The sequence below is a fragment of the Myripristis murdjan genome, chromosome 10 (genome assembly GCF_902150065.1).
Source record: "Myripristis murdjan chromosome 10, fMyrMur1.1, whole genome shotgun sequence".
Classification (NCBI taxonomy): Eukaryota; Metazoa; Chordata; class Actinopteri; order Holocentriformes; family Holocentridae; genus Myripristis; species Myripristis murdjan.
This window is the reverse complement of record NC_043989.1, coordinates 28,244,639-28,256,533: the sequence shown is the minus strand read 5'-3', so window position 1 is coordinate 28,256,533 and position 11,895 is coordinate 28,244,639. Positions and strand designations below refer to the sequence as shown.

Sequence of the window (11,895 nt, the reverse complement as noted above, 5' to 3'; positions counted from 1 at the left end):
CCTCGTCCTCATCCTCTGCATCCTCATCCTCCTCCTCACCCTCCTCCTCCTCCTTGCCCTTGTACTCCCTGTCGTCCTCCTCGTCCTCTTCCTCCTCGTCCTCTTCCTCCTCCTCCTCCTCGTCTTCCTCCTCCTCCTCCCGCTCATCCCATTCGGGGGTTTCGTGCGCTCGGGGAAGCACCTCGCGCCGAGGCTCGGCGGTTCTGCCCGGAGAAGAGGCGAGCCGGGTCAGCCGGACCCAGACGGGGCGAATGAGGCCCGCGGCGGGGTCAGCAGGCCCGGCGCCGGAATGAGCGGCAGGGTTAGCCCAGGCCGTAGCGGGAAAGGAGGGACATCGGAAGGAACGGTGACAGCCGGTGCTCGCGAACGAACCGAGCTCAGTCAAGGCGCTCCCAGGCTTGTGATTCATAGCAGCTGAATTTTTGGCTGAAAAAGAAAACAGAAAAGAAAGGAAAAGAAAAGCGAATGGGGTCAGCGGGACCTGGGGACGGTGAAAGAGGCTGAGTTGGGCTCAGCGGGAACCGGAGGCGGCAATGAAGGCAAAACCGGGGACCGCGGGACCCGGAGACGTTGGAAGCTGAAAAACAAAGAAAAGCGAGGAAAAGAAAAGAAAGGTAAGCCGGAGCGGGGGTCGGCCGGACCCGGAGATGAAGGAAAACGGAAAAACAACAACAACAACGACAAAAAAAAAAAAACAAGAAAAGAAAAGAGAAGAGAAGAGAAGCAAATGGAGGGGTCCGCTGGGCCCGGAGGCAAAAGAAGCGGGGGAGTGCCGGACACGCTGTCTGGGGCGAGCCGGAGCGCGGCCTGCCAGACCTGGAGACGAAGGAAAACGGAAAAAAAAAAACCTGAAAAAAAAAAAACAAGAAAAGAAAGAAAAGAAAAGAGAAGCGAATGGAGGCGGAGGCGAAGGGGGTGGGGGTCTGCAGGACCCGGAGACGAAGGCAGCGCGAGGGTTAAAAGGTTGAGAAACAAGAAACTGGGAAACAAGAAACATTTTCTGTGCATACTCCATGGTCATTCAGTACAGTGTCTTCTTCTTTCTGGACATACAGAGCTTTTTATCAGCCACCAGTTTAATCCCCGCCTTCGGTCAAAGGTATTTTTCCTTTTAAAAAATTGTACGCTATTTCACACAGGGTTAAAACAAAATCTGTAGATGCAGACTGGATTATGTTTTTCTTCTGGGCTGGCGTAGCTTTATGTAACAATTTTAATAAAAGTAGGTTTCTTCAAGTTTGCTCTGAGATCCAGGCGATCAGGTGTCTTGGCATTATAATCAATCAGGAGATAACCAAAAGGAACACTCGTGGCATCTTCAAAACATTCCATAAAACATTTGCCTTACCATAAGAAAAACCTGATGCTTATTTCTAGGATTTTTAAAAAGAACCAGATAATTAGTGTATAAATTAAAGGTTCTGCTTGCTTTCCAAATTTTGCGCCAAATAAATACATCTCAAATTTCTAAACACATTTTGCACTTTGACATTAATACTAGCATCACCCATCAGATCGTCAATGATTAGCAAATTGTTTTTATTAACAGGCAGCAAAGAATCATCACAGACAGCCAGAGGCAAACCTTCAATAAAACTGACCTTACTTACTTTCAACAAATTATCATACAACAGTTGCCAGCATGAATATATACAATATTTTTAATGGGTTTAGAAAAAAGTCTCTCAGCAATTTTAAACGCTCAGCTAGTTCAGGGCTCAGGTTTGCTGATAGGTATGTTTCTGGCACTAAGTGGCTGTGTTGAAGAAGAAGTCCCCCCTGTTTGAGTTACATGAGGCATTGAACTGGAGGTAGGAATATCTGACCCATCTATGTTATTAATTACAGAATCATCAACAGCACCATCAAGTGTGCATGAATTCTGCAAGAGTTTCAGACCGTCAGCAGGAGACGTGTTCAAAATTTCTGACATGTTTTGATAATTTGGTAAACTGAACTCTGCAAATTCTTCTTCAGAGTCTAAGACTGTGTCCTGATACATAAAGGCTGTTTTATCTTTAATATCTGATAAACTTTAAAGGGGAGAGGTCTGATCAGAGTTGTATTTTTAAATCTTGAGGAGGATGACAGAGTTTAGTTTTACGGTTACATTTACGAGACATGATGAGGCAGTACATGACAGCTCTACTACTACTGCCCGGGGTTTCCTGGGGAAAATCCAGAGAGTCCCAGAGTGTGATTTGTGCCTCAGACCAGTCTACTGGGTCAGAGGAGACTGACCCTGCAGCTCCAACGGATGTAGAGGCAGACAATCAAACAATTTACCTTGTAAACTATAAATTCATTTGCAGTCAGTAAGGACCAAAAATAAATATAAATAAAAATAAAAAAACTCACCAGAGCCAAAATCAAGTTGTCTGACAGGGGAACACTTCTGCTTATTTGATGAGTCTAGCCTTCTTAATTTGGCATTAATCCTCTCCAGAGGCCATTCTTGAACATAACCAAAAAGACACATAAACTTGTTAATTTATCAGCATTACATCTACTATGATGTTAACATGATATAGAATAATAATAATACTAATACTTGACACTTACTGTAGTAGTAGGCAGTAACTGTGTCGGCTCTTTTGCGACTTAATTTAGACTCGGGCAGCCAAGCAGTTCTTGGAGCTCATGGGTGAGATTCATCAGGGTTAGACACAGGAGACCTCCGGGATGCTTAGAATTCAAAATTGTGCATGCTTCATGTAGGCTACGAGATCTGCATTGACAGATACTGCGTATGTCTGTAACATTTCTGATTTACATCAAATAACAAATGTATTGGTTAGAAATCTGGATAGCAAAGAAAGTTTAAGACGGTAAATTCTGTAAAACACATAATAAAGGTTTTAAGAGACACTCACCAGATATTGTCACCAATTGTAGGAACAGGAGCAACAAAACAGCAGAAACTTCCCCTGAGGAACAATCTTGGAGATACTGGGGCTAGCAACGGGCTCCCACTATATATGCGCACTTAAATGGGGGCGTTATTTTCACACCTTGGAAGGGTGGGAGGATCCTGTGGCCCATGTCCTGTACCCCAGTTTTGTGTTTTTGTTTTTTTTTTGTTTGTTTTTTTTAAAGTAAAAATACTAAATTTTAATTAATTATAAAACCAAATACTAAATAGCCATTACCCTTTAGCTAAACCTCAGGTACAACAGCAAGCCTTATATTTAAAACAAAAAACAAACAAACAAAAAAAAAAACTAGCTAGTATTGTTTTTAGTTTTAGTTTTGTTTTAGTTAAGAAAGATCATTTGACTTAATTCATGTAAAAATACAGCCTACCTTTTCCTTGATAAGTAACTTGTCATCTGAGTTACTTTTAACTGGATACTAGGGACATGTCTGTAAAACATTCACTCTAAGGTTAGAAGCCTTATTTTAAGCATAAGTATGTCAAGACATTTTTATCAAGATGAATTTATCACCTAAAATTCTCTTACTACTTTTATTTTGTTTTAGCAATTCTTTATAAATTTATGAACACCTATTTTCTACTTTCACTATTTTCACAAGGCTATTTTTCTCTGGTACTATTTTGTACTTTTGACTTGTAAAATACTGACCATATCATATAACTTCAACTGAAGCTAAGCCAAGCTATAGTCTGCTTCAGGTATTTTCATTTTAACATCATGAAGCTAAAAATGTTACAACTAAAAAGTTTCAGGCTTTCTAATGTTTAAAGAAAATCTTTTCTTTTTAGTTAACCTCTTTGGTGTGAAAGAGACGGGCAGACAGAAACATGGCAGAAAAGAGGGGCAAATGGGGGCTGTTTTCAACATTTGCGATTTGCATAAGAACTTTAAAATGTTTTTCAGGAGTGGTGCCACGATGGAGCCAGCCGGTTTAACACGTCTCCCCATGAACAGGCTACCTCCACAGTTCTTTTATGCACTAAAATATCTCTCTCAAAAGACGCAGACAGTTTAACACCTTATAACATGTCTCCCACAAACAGATTAGTCATCTGGGAACCCCATACAGCAGATAGTGAGAGGGTATATCAAAGCATCCATCAGCAGGAAGCCAGGTATTTCCGAACCTTCCCTCACACCACCACCACCATTTGGCGCGCTGACTGACACATGACGGAAGCCATGATTGACAGCTGGTTGATTGATTGACAGATGCCAGAATGACAGATGTCAATCAATCATTCACAACAGGGTCATAAATCATTCAAAAAAATGACAAAGTGTATTTTATATACTACTATTGTTATATGCACGGTACAACAAGTGGTTACATGTTACAGTTAGCAAGATGCATTGAGGATGCATTGCTGCTGTTTACGCCTGTAATTTGAGGTGTCAGCTTGTGATTTTTTTTTTTTTTTTAAATACAAAATTGCTGACGTGGTAGGCGGTACTGTGCGTGTTGCCTAGAAGCACACCATGGACCTATCAGAAAGGCAGGAAGTGCCCACAACAAACACCCCCTGACGTCACTTCAGTGGGAGAAAAAATAAACAAAGTTATCTAGTTATTAAAAACCCAGGATCAATTCAGATTATTCAACTTTCTCATTAGCTTTGATCAAACACAAATTGATTTGTGCAAATACTTAATGTTAAGCTTTGTTTATGCACAGATTTTCTAAAACATGGTTTATAAATTGCTTGACAAATAAATAAATATGAGGATACAGCCAGCTCGAAACGCCAACTGTAAAATGTTTTGTTTCAAAAGTTTGATTTGTAGCATTATGTGTACCCTGTGCAGCAAAAAGTCCAACAAGACTTCTCTGTGACCTTGCAGGACCTCGTCAAGTCACTTTTATTGGGGTACGTGTCTGACCTGAGCATTTCATGGTGACAAAGCAGCCCTTCAAAAGCCCCTGGTTAAAAAGTTGTCTGCCCCGCGGAGACCTCCAGATTGTTTTTTTGACCTGTGTGTACACTGCTGCTGAAATATAACGGTGAGCATGCCATGCATTTGACACCGAGGAGAGAGGAACATCATGAATAGCCGAGCAAAGCTTTGATAGCAGTAGCTTTCATATCAGTGTTAGTCTAGACTAGAACGAGGTGATTAGCAGACAGTGTCTGAACTGCAGAAACAATGCCATAGAAGTAATTGTACCTTGTCAAAACTCAACTCCAAAGTAGCAGTTAGGAGAAAAAAAAGAGTTAAGAGTAAGCTTAGAGATTTTTCTTTTGTTTCAAGTTCGTTCTTTTTTGGTTAGGGAAGTTTAAGGTTTGGAGTTAGATGGGATTTTTTTGGTCATGCTCATCTCTGAAGGATAAGAAAAATTAAAAACTGCTACACTGTGAGCCTTGATTGTTTTTTTGTTTGTTTGTTTGTTTTGTTTGTTTTGTTTTTTTATTGATTGATTGATTTTTTTTTTTTTTTTTTAGTGCTGGTTGCCTTAAAGTTTATGACTTCCTCTTAACCTGGACATAAAAGCTGACCTTCTGAGATTGAAAGGTCTTTCCGCTTCTATTTATCAGCATCCAGATGTCTGTCTTTTGGGAGCCGTGGTTCTATTTGTAGGTTTTATCAGGACAGTATGCATATGTTTCTCTCTCCTGACTCCATGACGGTCAAACATGTGCTGTTTGTCCATGCACATGTGCTGGCCTGACTCTACTCAGCTTGACTTGGCATGTGAGCCTAACAGAGCTGGGATTTGTATTTCCATTAGGAGTCGGCTAGGTGCTTGAAACTGTGTCTTTTAATGCTAAAGCCCCGTGGGTCACCTGTGGGTGGGTTGACTACTTATTCCTCCCTTTTATACCAGCACCTGACACAAGTGTTTTATTTTTAAGAAATCAACAAGACCAACTTGAAATGGCTACCTCACATGAGCAATAGTGGTGTAACTAAGAGATTCCGTGACAAAAAAAAATGACATGGTGAGATTACCACTTAAAATGTAACTTTTGTGAGTCTGACTTTGGCACAGCATTTCTGGGTGGCATGCAGCTGTGTTTCAGAGCCTTTCAGTTTCTCTGACCAATGAATGATGACGAAGCCCTCTGACATGGCTGCAGCCTGCTTGAGAGGTGGGTCCAGCACGCTTTTTCCCTGCTTTGGAGAGGGTCCATTTTGGGTGCCGCTCAACACAACTCTGTGCGCTTAAACTGGAAATGGAAATGCAAATCAGAGCAGCATGGTTCAACCTGGCACGGCCAAAAGCGCCAATGGAGAAACAGTAATGGTTTGTGCTCACTCCATGCCAGCTCCATCCACATTTGTATACAACTGGCTATGACTGCGCATATTTGATTTTATAAGTAGGTGTAGAGAGAAAGTCATAGAAGTGAGGCAGTGTGGTGTCATGTGTGGCAGGGATTTGTGCTAACTGCGAGCTTACACATGTTCAAAGCATGACCCATACTTTGTGCTGTGCTTACATTGAACTCAGAGACGAGAGAAGGGTCGATGGACAGCGACACAGAAGCAAACAAAGGAAGAACGAAAGACAGGCGCAAAGTAGTTTATCGCCCGGCCCGAGCATCTGTTTCATCATGATCATATTATTTTGATGTTCTAAACAGGTTAATGCTCTCTTTTTCAGTTTAGCCTCGTTTGCAGTCATTAGTTTAGCATGAATTAAACATCTGTGTGTATCTACCACTTATTCTTGTAAATGAGAAGGTCGCATTAGCATAACAGATGGCTTGATACTTAGGGTGTGAATACACTTAAGGAGCAATGATCTCTTATCTCCTTGTCTCTTCATTGCTTATTGCTATCTGGCCCCCCTCCTCCCGGTTGCTTCCCCCACCCACTCAACCTTATGGCCTCTTCCCACTTGGTATTAACATGCATCTTGTATTCATATTATGTCTTGATATCATTTAGATGGATTACATAAACACCTGACATTAAAATGCATCTGCAGTATAGGCATTGGTAGCATTTCTCATTCCACACATTTTGCGAATTGGCGGCACATTGCATTTCCACCCTGACAATAATGCAGCCAAATGCAATTAAGAGGAGCAACTATTACTGCTGGCATCTGTGGATTTGCTGTTATGTTTGCCACCTGGTGCTGAAGCATTTCTACAACTGGTAACACCAAGTGGGAAATATCAAAGTCTGGAAAAAAAAATGAGGCTGAAGTGAATGTCAGCAGCTTGTGCTTATGAAAAAAAACTGACATGTATGACAGCATTAGTTTCTCACCATTTTTTGTTCTCTCTCCTCTCCATCGCTATCTGTCTCTGTACCTCCTCACTTTTGTTTTCTCACTTTGCATCTTCTGGTGTCTTTCCTTTGTCTTCCTCTCTCACTGCACCCTCAAACGCCAGCTGTGCATCTGTCAATGATAATTTGATGATAGAGGGGCTTAAGTTAAATGAGATTTAGCCAAGCAAATGCTTGTATGTTTCTGACTGGTGTTAATCTTTCCAGTGCTGAGACCAATTATATAGGTGGGGAAAAAATTTGAGTTTGGATAAGGTAACTAGTCACCAGGGCAAGCCAAAAAATCCTTCAGTTTTGACTACATATAAGACAACTGTCAATATAGTACACCTCAGTGTTTTGATGGGTGAGAGACAGGAACTCTTCAGTGAGAGAAGACTGGATGTAGGAAACAACATTTGACCCTTCAATTCCTTCTGAGAATATGTGGGGTGCTGCATTGACTGCTGTCTTTTTGATCTGCTAATTTGCTCTCCAGTTGATGTGTTCTTTAACTTCAAGTCTGGCTTCTAGTCTGCCTGAACATTTCTCGCAAAGACTGGCACACTTACATTTTAGAAAGGCCTTTTTCTTTGATGTAGTTTGTGATCCATTATAGGATTTAAGTAGTTTACCATCTAAACTGCATTTGGTTTCTATATTCCGACCTGCTGAGCCTCTGAATAAAATTGTAGCTTTTAAAAGACAGAGCTGATCATGCTCACAGGCCACTCACAGTCAGTTATTCAGCTCAGAAAAAGGGGAAAAAAGAAAACTGGCAACTAAAAGCACAGACTTTAAATAAACATACTCTATGTAGCACTACGCTGCTCAGAGCAAACAACTCAAAATTGCTACAACTTCATCCTATCTTCTCACATAATATGTATTAACAGTCATTCAAAGAACTCATTAGTGGACTCGCTGTAAGCGGCTCACTACAATGATGGAATTTATTCGTTCTTATTCTTCCTTTTCTCCCCAAACATGAGAACCTCCGTTGATTAAATTAACTCTTTTTTCTTATCATGTATGATGGAAAAAAACATGCTTTGTCATGTCCCAAACAGTTTTAGTGTTAAGTGTGATGCATTTCAGGGCTTGAGAGACATTTTTGTGAATGGGACCAAAAAAGACAACACAACACACATATCGCACTCACCTCGCTCAGTGACAGACAGAAGATAAGAAATATGACAGATGACAGCGCAGTATGAAATAGCACCAGAATTTTGACAACAACATTCAAATTTGGCACGACGGACGGTGGTGGAAGTGAGCAAGAGGGTTGGACTTCAGGGATGATGTATGTAGTGTGTCCCAAAGGTATGCATACGCATGCATACTGCATACTACACTACACACTTTGTAAGAAGTAGAAGTATGCGATTTGGAACGCAGGGCGTGTTTCACACAGAGTAGAAGACACATTGTGCAAGACGCACTGCAGGAGTGTCTTGTGATGGCAAGTATGTTGTCCTCGCTTGTTGTTCAGTTTTTACCTTCAAAAGTTTCACCATGAAACAGCACTTTTTCAACCTGGTGACACATGTTGCGGCTGCAGCTCATGCCCCAGTGGCCTAATGGATAAGTGGCCCAATGGATGACCTCCTAAGCCAGGGATTGTGGTTTCAAGTCCCATCTGGCATGAATGACAGCAGAGTGGTGCAGCGGAAGCGTGCTGGGCCCAGAACCCAGAGGTCGATGGATCGAAACCATCCTCTGCTAGGTGTAAGCTTTTCAAAACACAATAAGAGAAGAATGAAGGACTGATTGTGTAACTTTCTTTTTTCTCATCATGCATGATGGAAAAAAAAACATGCTTTGTCATGTCCCAAACAGTTTTAGTGTTAAGTGTGATGCATTTCAGGACTTGAGAGACATTTTTGTGAATGGGACCAAAAAAGCTACCGTATTTCACCGATTAATCGCCCGGCTGCAAATAGCCACCTGGTTCTTATAAACGCCTGGGGTCTGCACCCATTTTGCGTATTAAACGCCCATCCGAATAACCACCGGGGCGATTATTTGCATTATACTGAGGTAACCCAAAATAAGGCTATTCACCTTATTTTTGCAGACGTAAACAGTTAGCCGCACAATAACTGTGCGGCACTTCTGTTTTCTGTCAAAATAAGAGAGCTAGCTAACGTTAGAAAAAAGGATGTAAATCGACCGACTAACTCTTATTTCGACAGAAAACAGTGTGTCAAAGTGTCAAAGGGAACGACTCGCAGTGCGCCAATTTGACACCCAGCCTTCACACACCCGAGGACAGGTCAACATGGAGGAGAATGGACAGCAAAGGGACATAAATGATAACGTAAGAGGGACGAAAAATAAAAAGTATGACGCTACGTTTAAGCTTGGAGTTGTGAAATACGCGGAGCAGAACTCTGGAGAAGCAGCTGCCAGAGCGTTCAACGTGGACCCGAAACAAGTCCGTGAATGGAAGAAACAGAGAGCTGAACTCACCTTGCTAGCACGCAAAGATGGCAAGTGGGCTCGTTTGTTAGGTGGAGGGAGGAAGAAAGTCAGCCAAGAGCTTGAGAGTAACTTGACCCAGTGGATACACCATATTCGTGGATGGAACCTCCGAGTTTCCCGTAAGATGATTAGCATGAAGGCCAATGAGTTGTATGCCGCGGCAAGTGACAAAAGAGATGGGGAGGCGTTTGTGGCTCTGGCAGCCAAAGCAGACGGAACAAAACTTAAGCCTTTTATTGTGTTTAAGGGTGCCGTCCATGATGTAAAGGCTATACAGAACATTCCCGGGGTCATCATAACTTCCTCCAAGAATGGGTGGTTTAACGACGACCTGACAATTGAATGGCTCCTGAAGGTGGTGGGAAAATTTCACTTCGGATCAAGGCTGCTCGCATGGGACTCCTACCACTGCCATATCAGCGTGGCCACAAAGGCAGAGCTGAAGAAGGGGTACAGTGTTACCATGGCTTTAATTCCTGGAGGTTGCACAAAGTACATTCAGCCTCCTGACGTGGTGTGGAATGGCCCCTTCAAAGCGCACCTCCGTGACTCCTACTACAACTGGATGGCAGGTGATAAAGACAAGACCTACACCAAGTCAGGGAACCTGAGAGCCCCTTCTCGCCGTCTCCTGGTCGACTGGGTCCTGAGAGCCTGGGGCGCCCTGGATCGGGACACTGTGATCAATTCATTTAAGTGTGTGTGTGTGTAAGGTGGCAACAGCTGATTGCTGATTTTTGGTATCCTCCAAGGTGTGTGGGCTGACTGTAGCAGCCCATGGGAGTGAGGACCAGCTCATTCATTGCTTATATGGTATGGTATACGGTATGTGCAATACTTCCAACACTGTTAGAAGTATTGCACATGGTGAAATAAATGCCAGTGGTGGGACTTGCTCCCATGGCTCCAGAGAGATTGGAGCCTTCATCCAATACCACAGACCCTCAGCTACGCTCTTCCTGTTTGGAAAGGCTTACACCTAGCAGAGGATGGTTTCGATCCATCGACCTCTGGGTTATGGGCCCAGCACGCTTCCGCTGCGCCACTCTGCTGTCGGTCACCTCAAATGGGACTCCTTTCCTCCTGGTTGTGGAACTTTTCACATTCAATCGTCTCATCTCCTTCACTTTTGCTGGTCTCCTTAATAATGTGAAATTACTTGTTTGAGTCATTGTGATTGGATGTACCAGATCACACACCAGAGAATGTGGTAGTGTGGCCGAGTGGTCTAAGGCGCTGGATTTAGGCTCCAGTCTCTCAGGAGTCGTGGGTTCAAATCCCACCACTGCCAAATAACTTAAGGTGGGATTATCGTTCTGCGTATGCAAACCTTATGGGGGTTGTGTGACCGCTGCAGAGACCTCTGAAAAATAGCAACGACGCGGACCCCAGGTAGCCCCCATTCAGGGTTAGGGTTAGGGTTGATCTTGCGTTCTCATTGGCAGAAGATAAATTTGAAGATCTGAAGAATTCCAATGAGGGATGGTACGTATGTTCTCCATGACTGTGTTAAAGTCAAAGCTTCATGGAGAATAAAAGACATTCAACATGAAACTAATTGAAAAAACTCTGCAGTAGTGTCTAGTGATTGATGGTAGGAAATACAAATATTAAGTTTGTACATAATGCAAACTCCTCGCACAGCCACAGGTCGTCAGGTGCTGGAAGGCAGCAGGAACTTGCGACAAACTAAGAGGTTTCTTATATTTCACTATAAAAGTGAAATTGGTCAGGTGACCAACAAGCATTTAAAAAAACACACCTGGAAATGATCAGGTCAGACTTGAGGTGAACCTGAAGACGCTGAGGCAAAACGCGTTGTTCCCTCTAAATAAAGTGTTTAAGTAAAGTCTGCGTCAGTGTGCGGAGGATCTGTTTTGTCTTATTAAGTTTGCATATCTTAAACATGAAACAGCACTTGCTCCTGGTCTAGTGGCCTAATGTATAAGGTATAAAAAGTGGTAGTGTGGCCGAGTGGTCTAAGGCGCTGGATTAAGGCTCCAGTCTCTCAGGAGGCGTGGGTTCAAATCCCACCACTGCCATATGACTCAATCAATCAGAATCAACTCAAGAGCTTTGAAAAGCATTTAAATCGTCCACTGTTTAATTTGATCAGGAGAGATGTGCAATGAAGAATGGTGGTGCAGTGTTAACGATTTCCTTATGACCTGCGAGACAGTCACACAGAGTAGAAGACGCATTAAACATGACACTGGCTGCAAGAAGCACTGCAAGAGTGTCTTGTGATGGAAAG

The 11,895-nt window shown here is 42.6% G+C and overlaps 3 non-coding genes across 3 annotated transcripts; all 3 read left to right on the top strand.

The window, feature by feature from the left end:
- Positions 1 to 8,810: 8,810 nt before the first annotated feature.
- On the top strand, positions 8,811 to 8,882 carry trnal-cag (transfer RNA leucine (anticodon CAG)). The gene has a single exon. It is a non-coding gene; the product is annotated as a tRNA-Leu (tRNA).
- Positions 8,883 to 10,850: 1,968 nt separating this feature from the next.
- trnal-uag (transfer RNA leucine (anticodon UAG)) lies at positions 10,851 to 10,932 on the top strand. The gene has a single exon. It is a non-coding gene; the product is annotated as a tRNA-Leu (tRNA).
- A 669-nt stretch (positions 10,933 to 11,601) lies between these two features.
- On the top strand, positions 11,602 to 11,683 carry trnal-aag (transfer RNA leucine (anticodon AAG)). Its single transcript has one exon. It is a non-coding gene; the product is annotated as a tRNA-Leu (tRNA).
- The last annotated feature ends 212 nt before the right edge of the window (positions 11,684 to 11,895 follow it).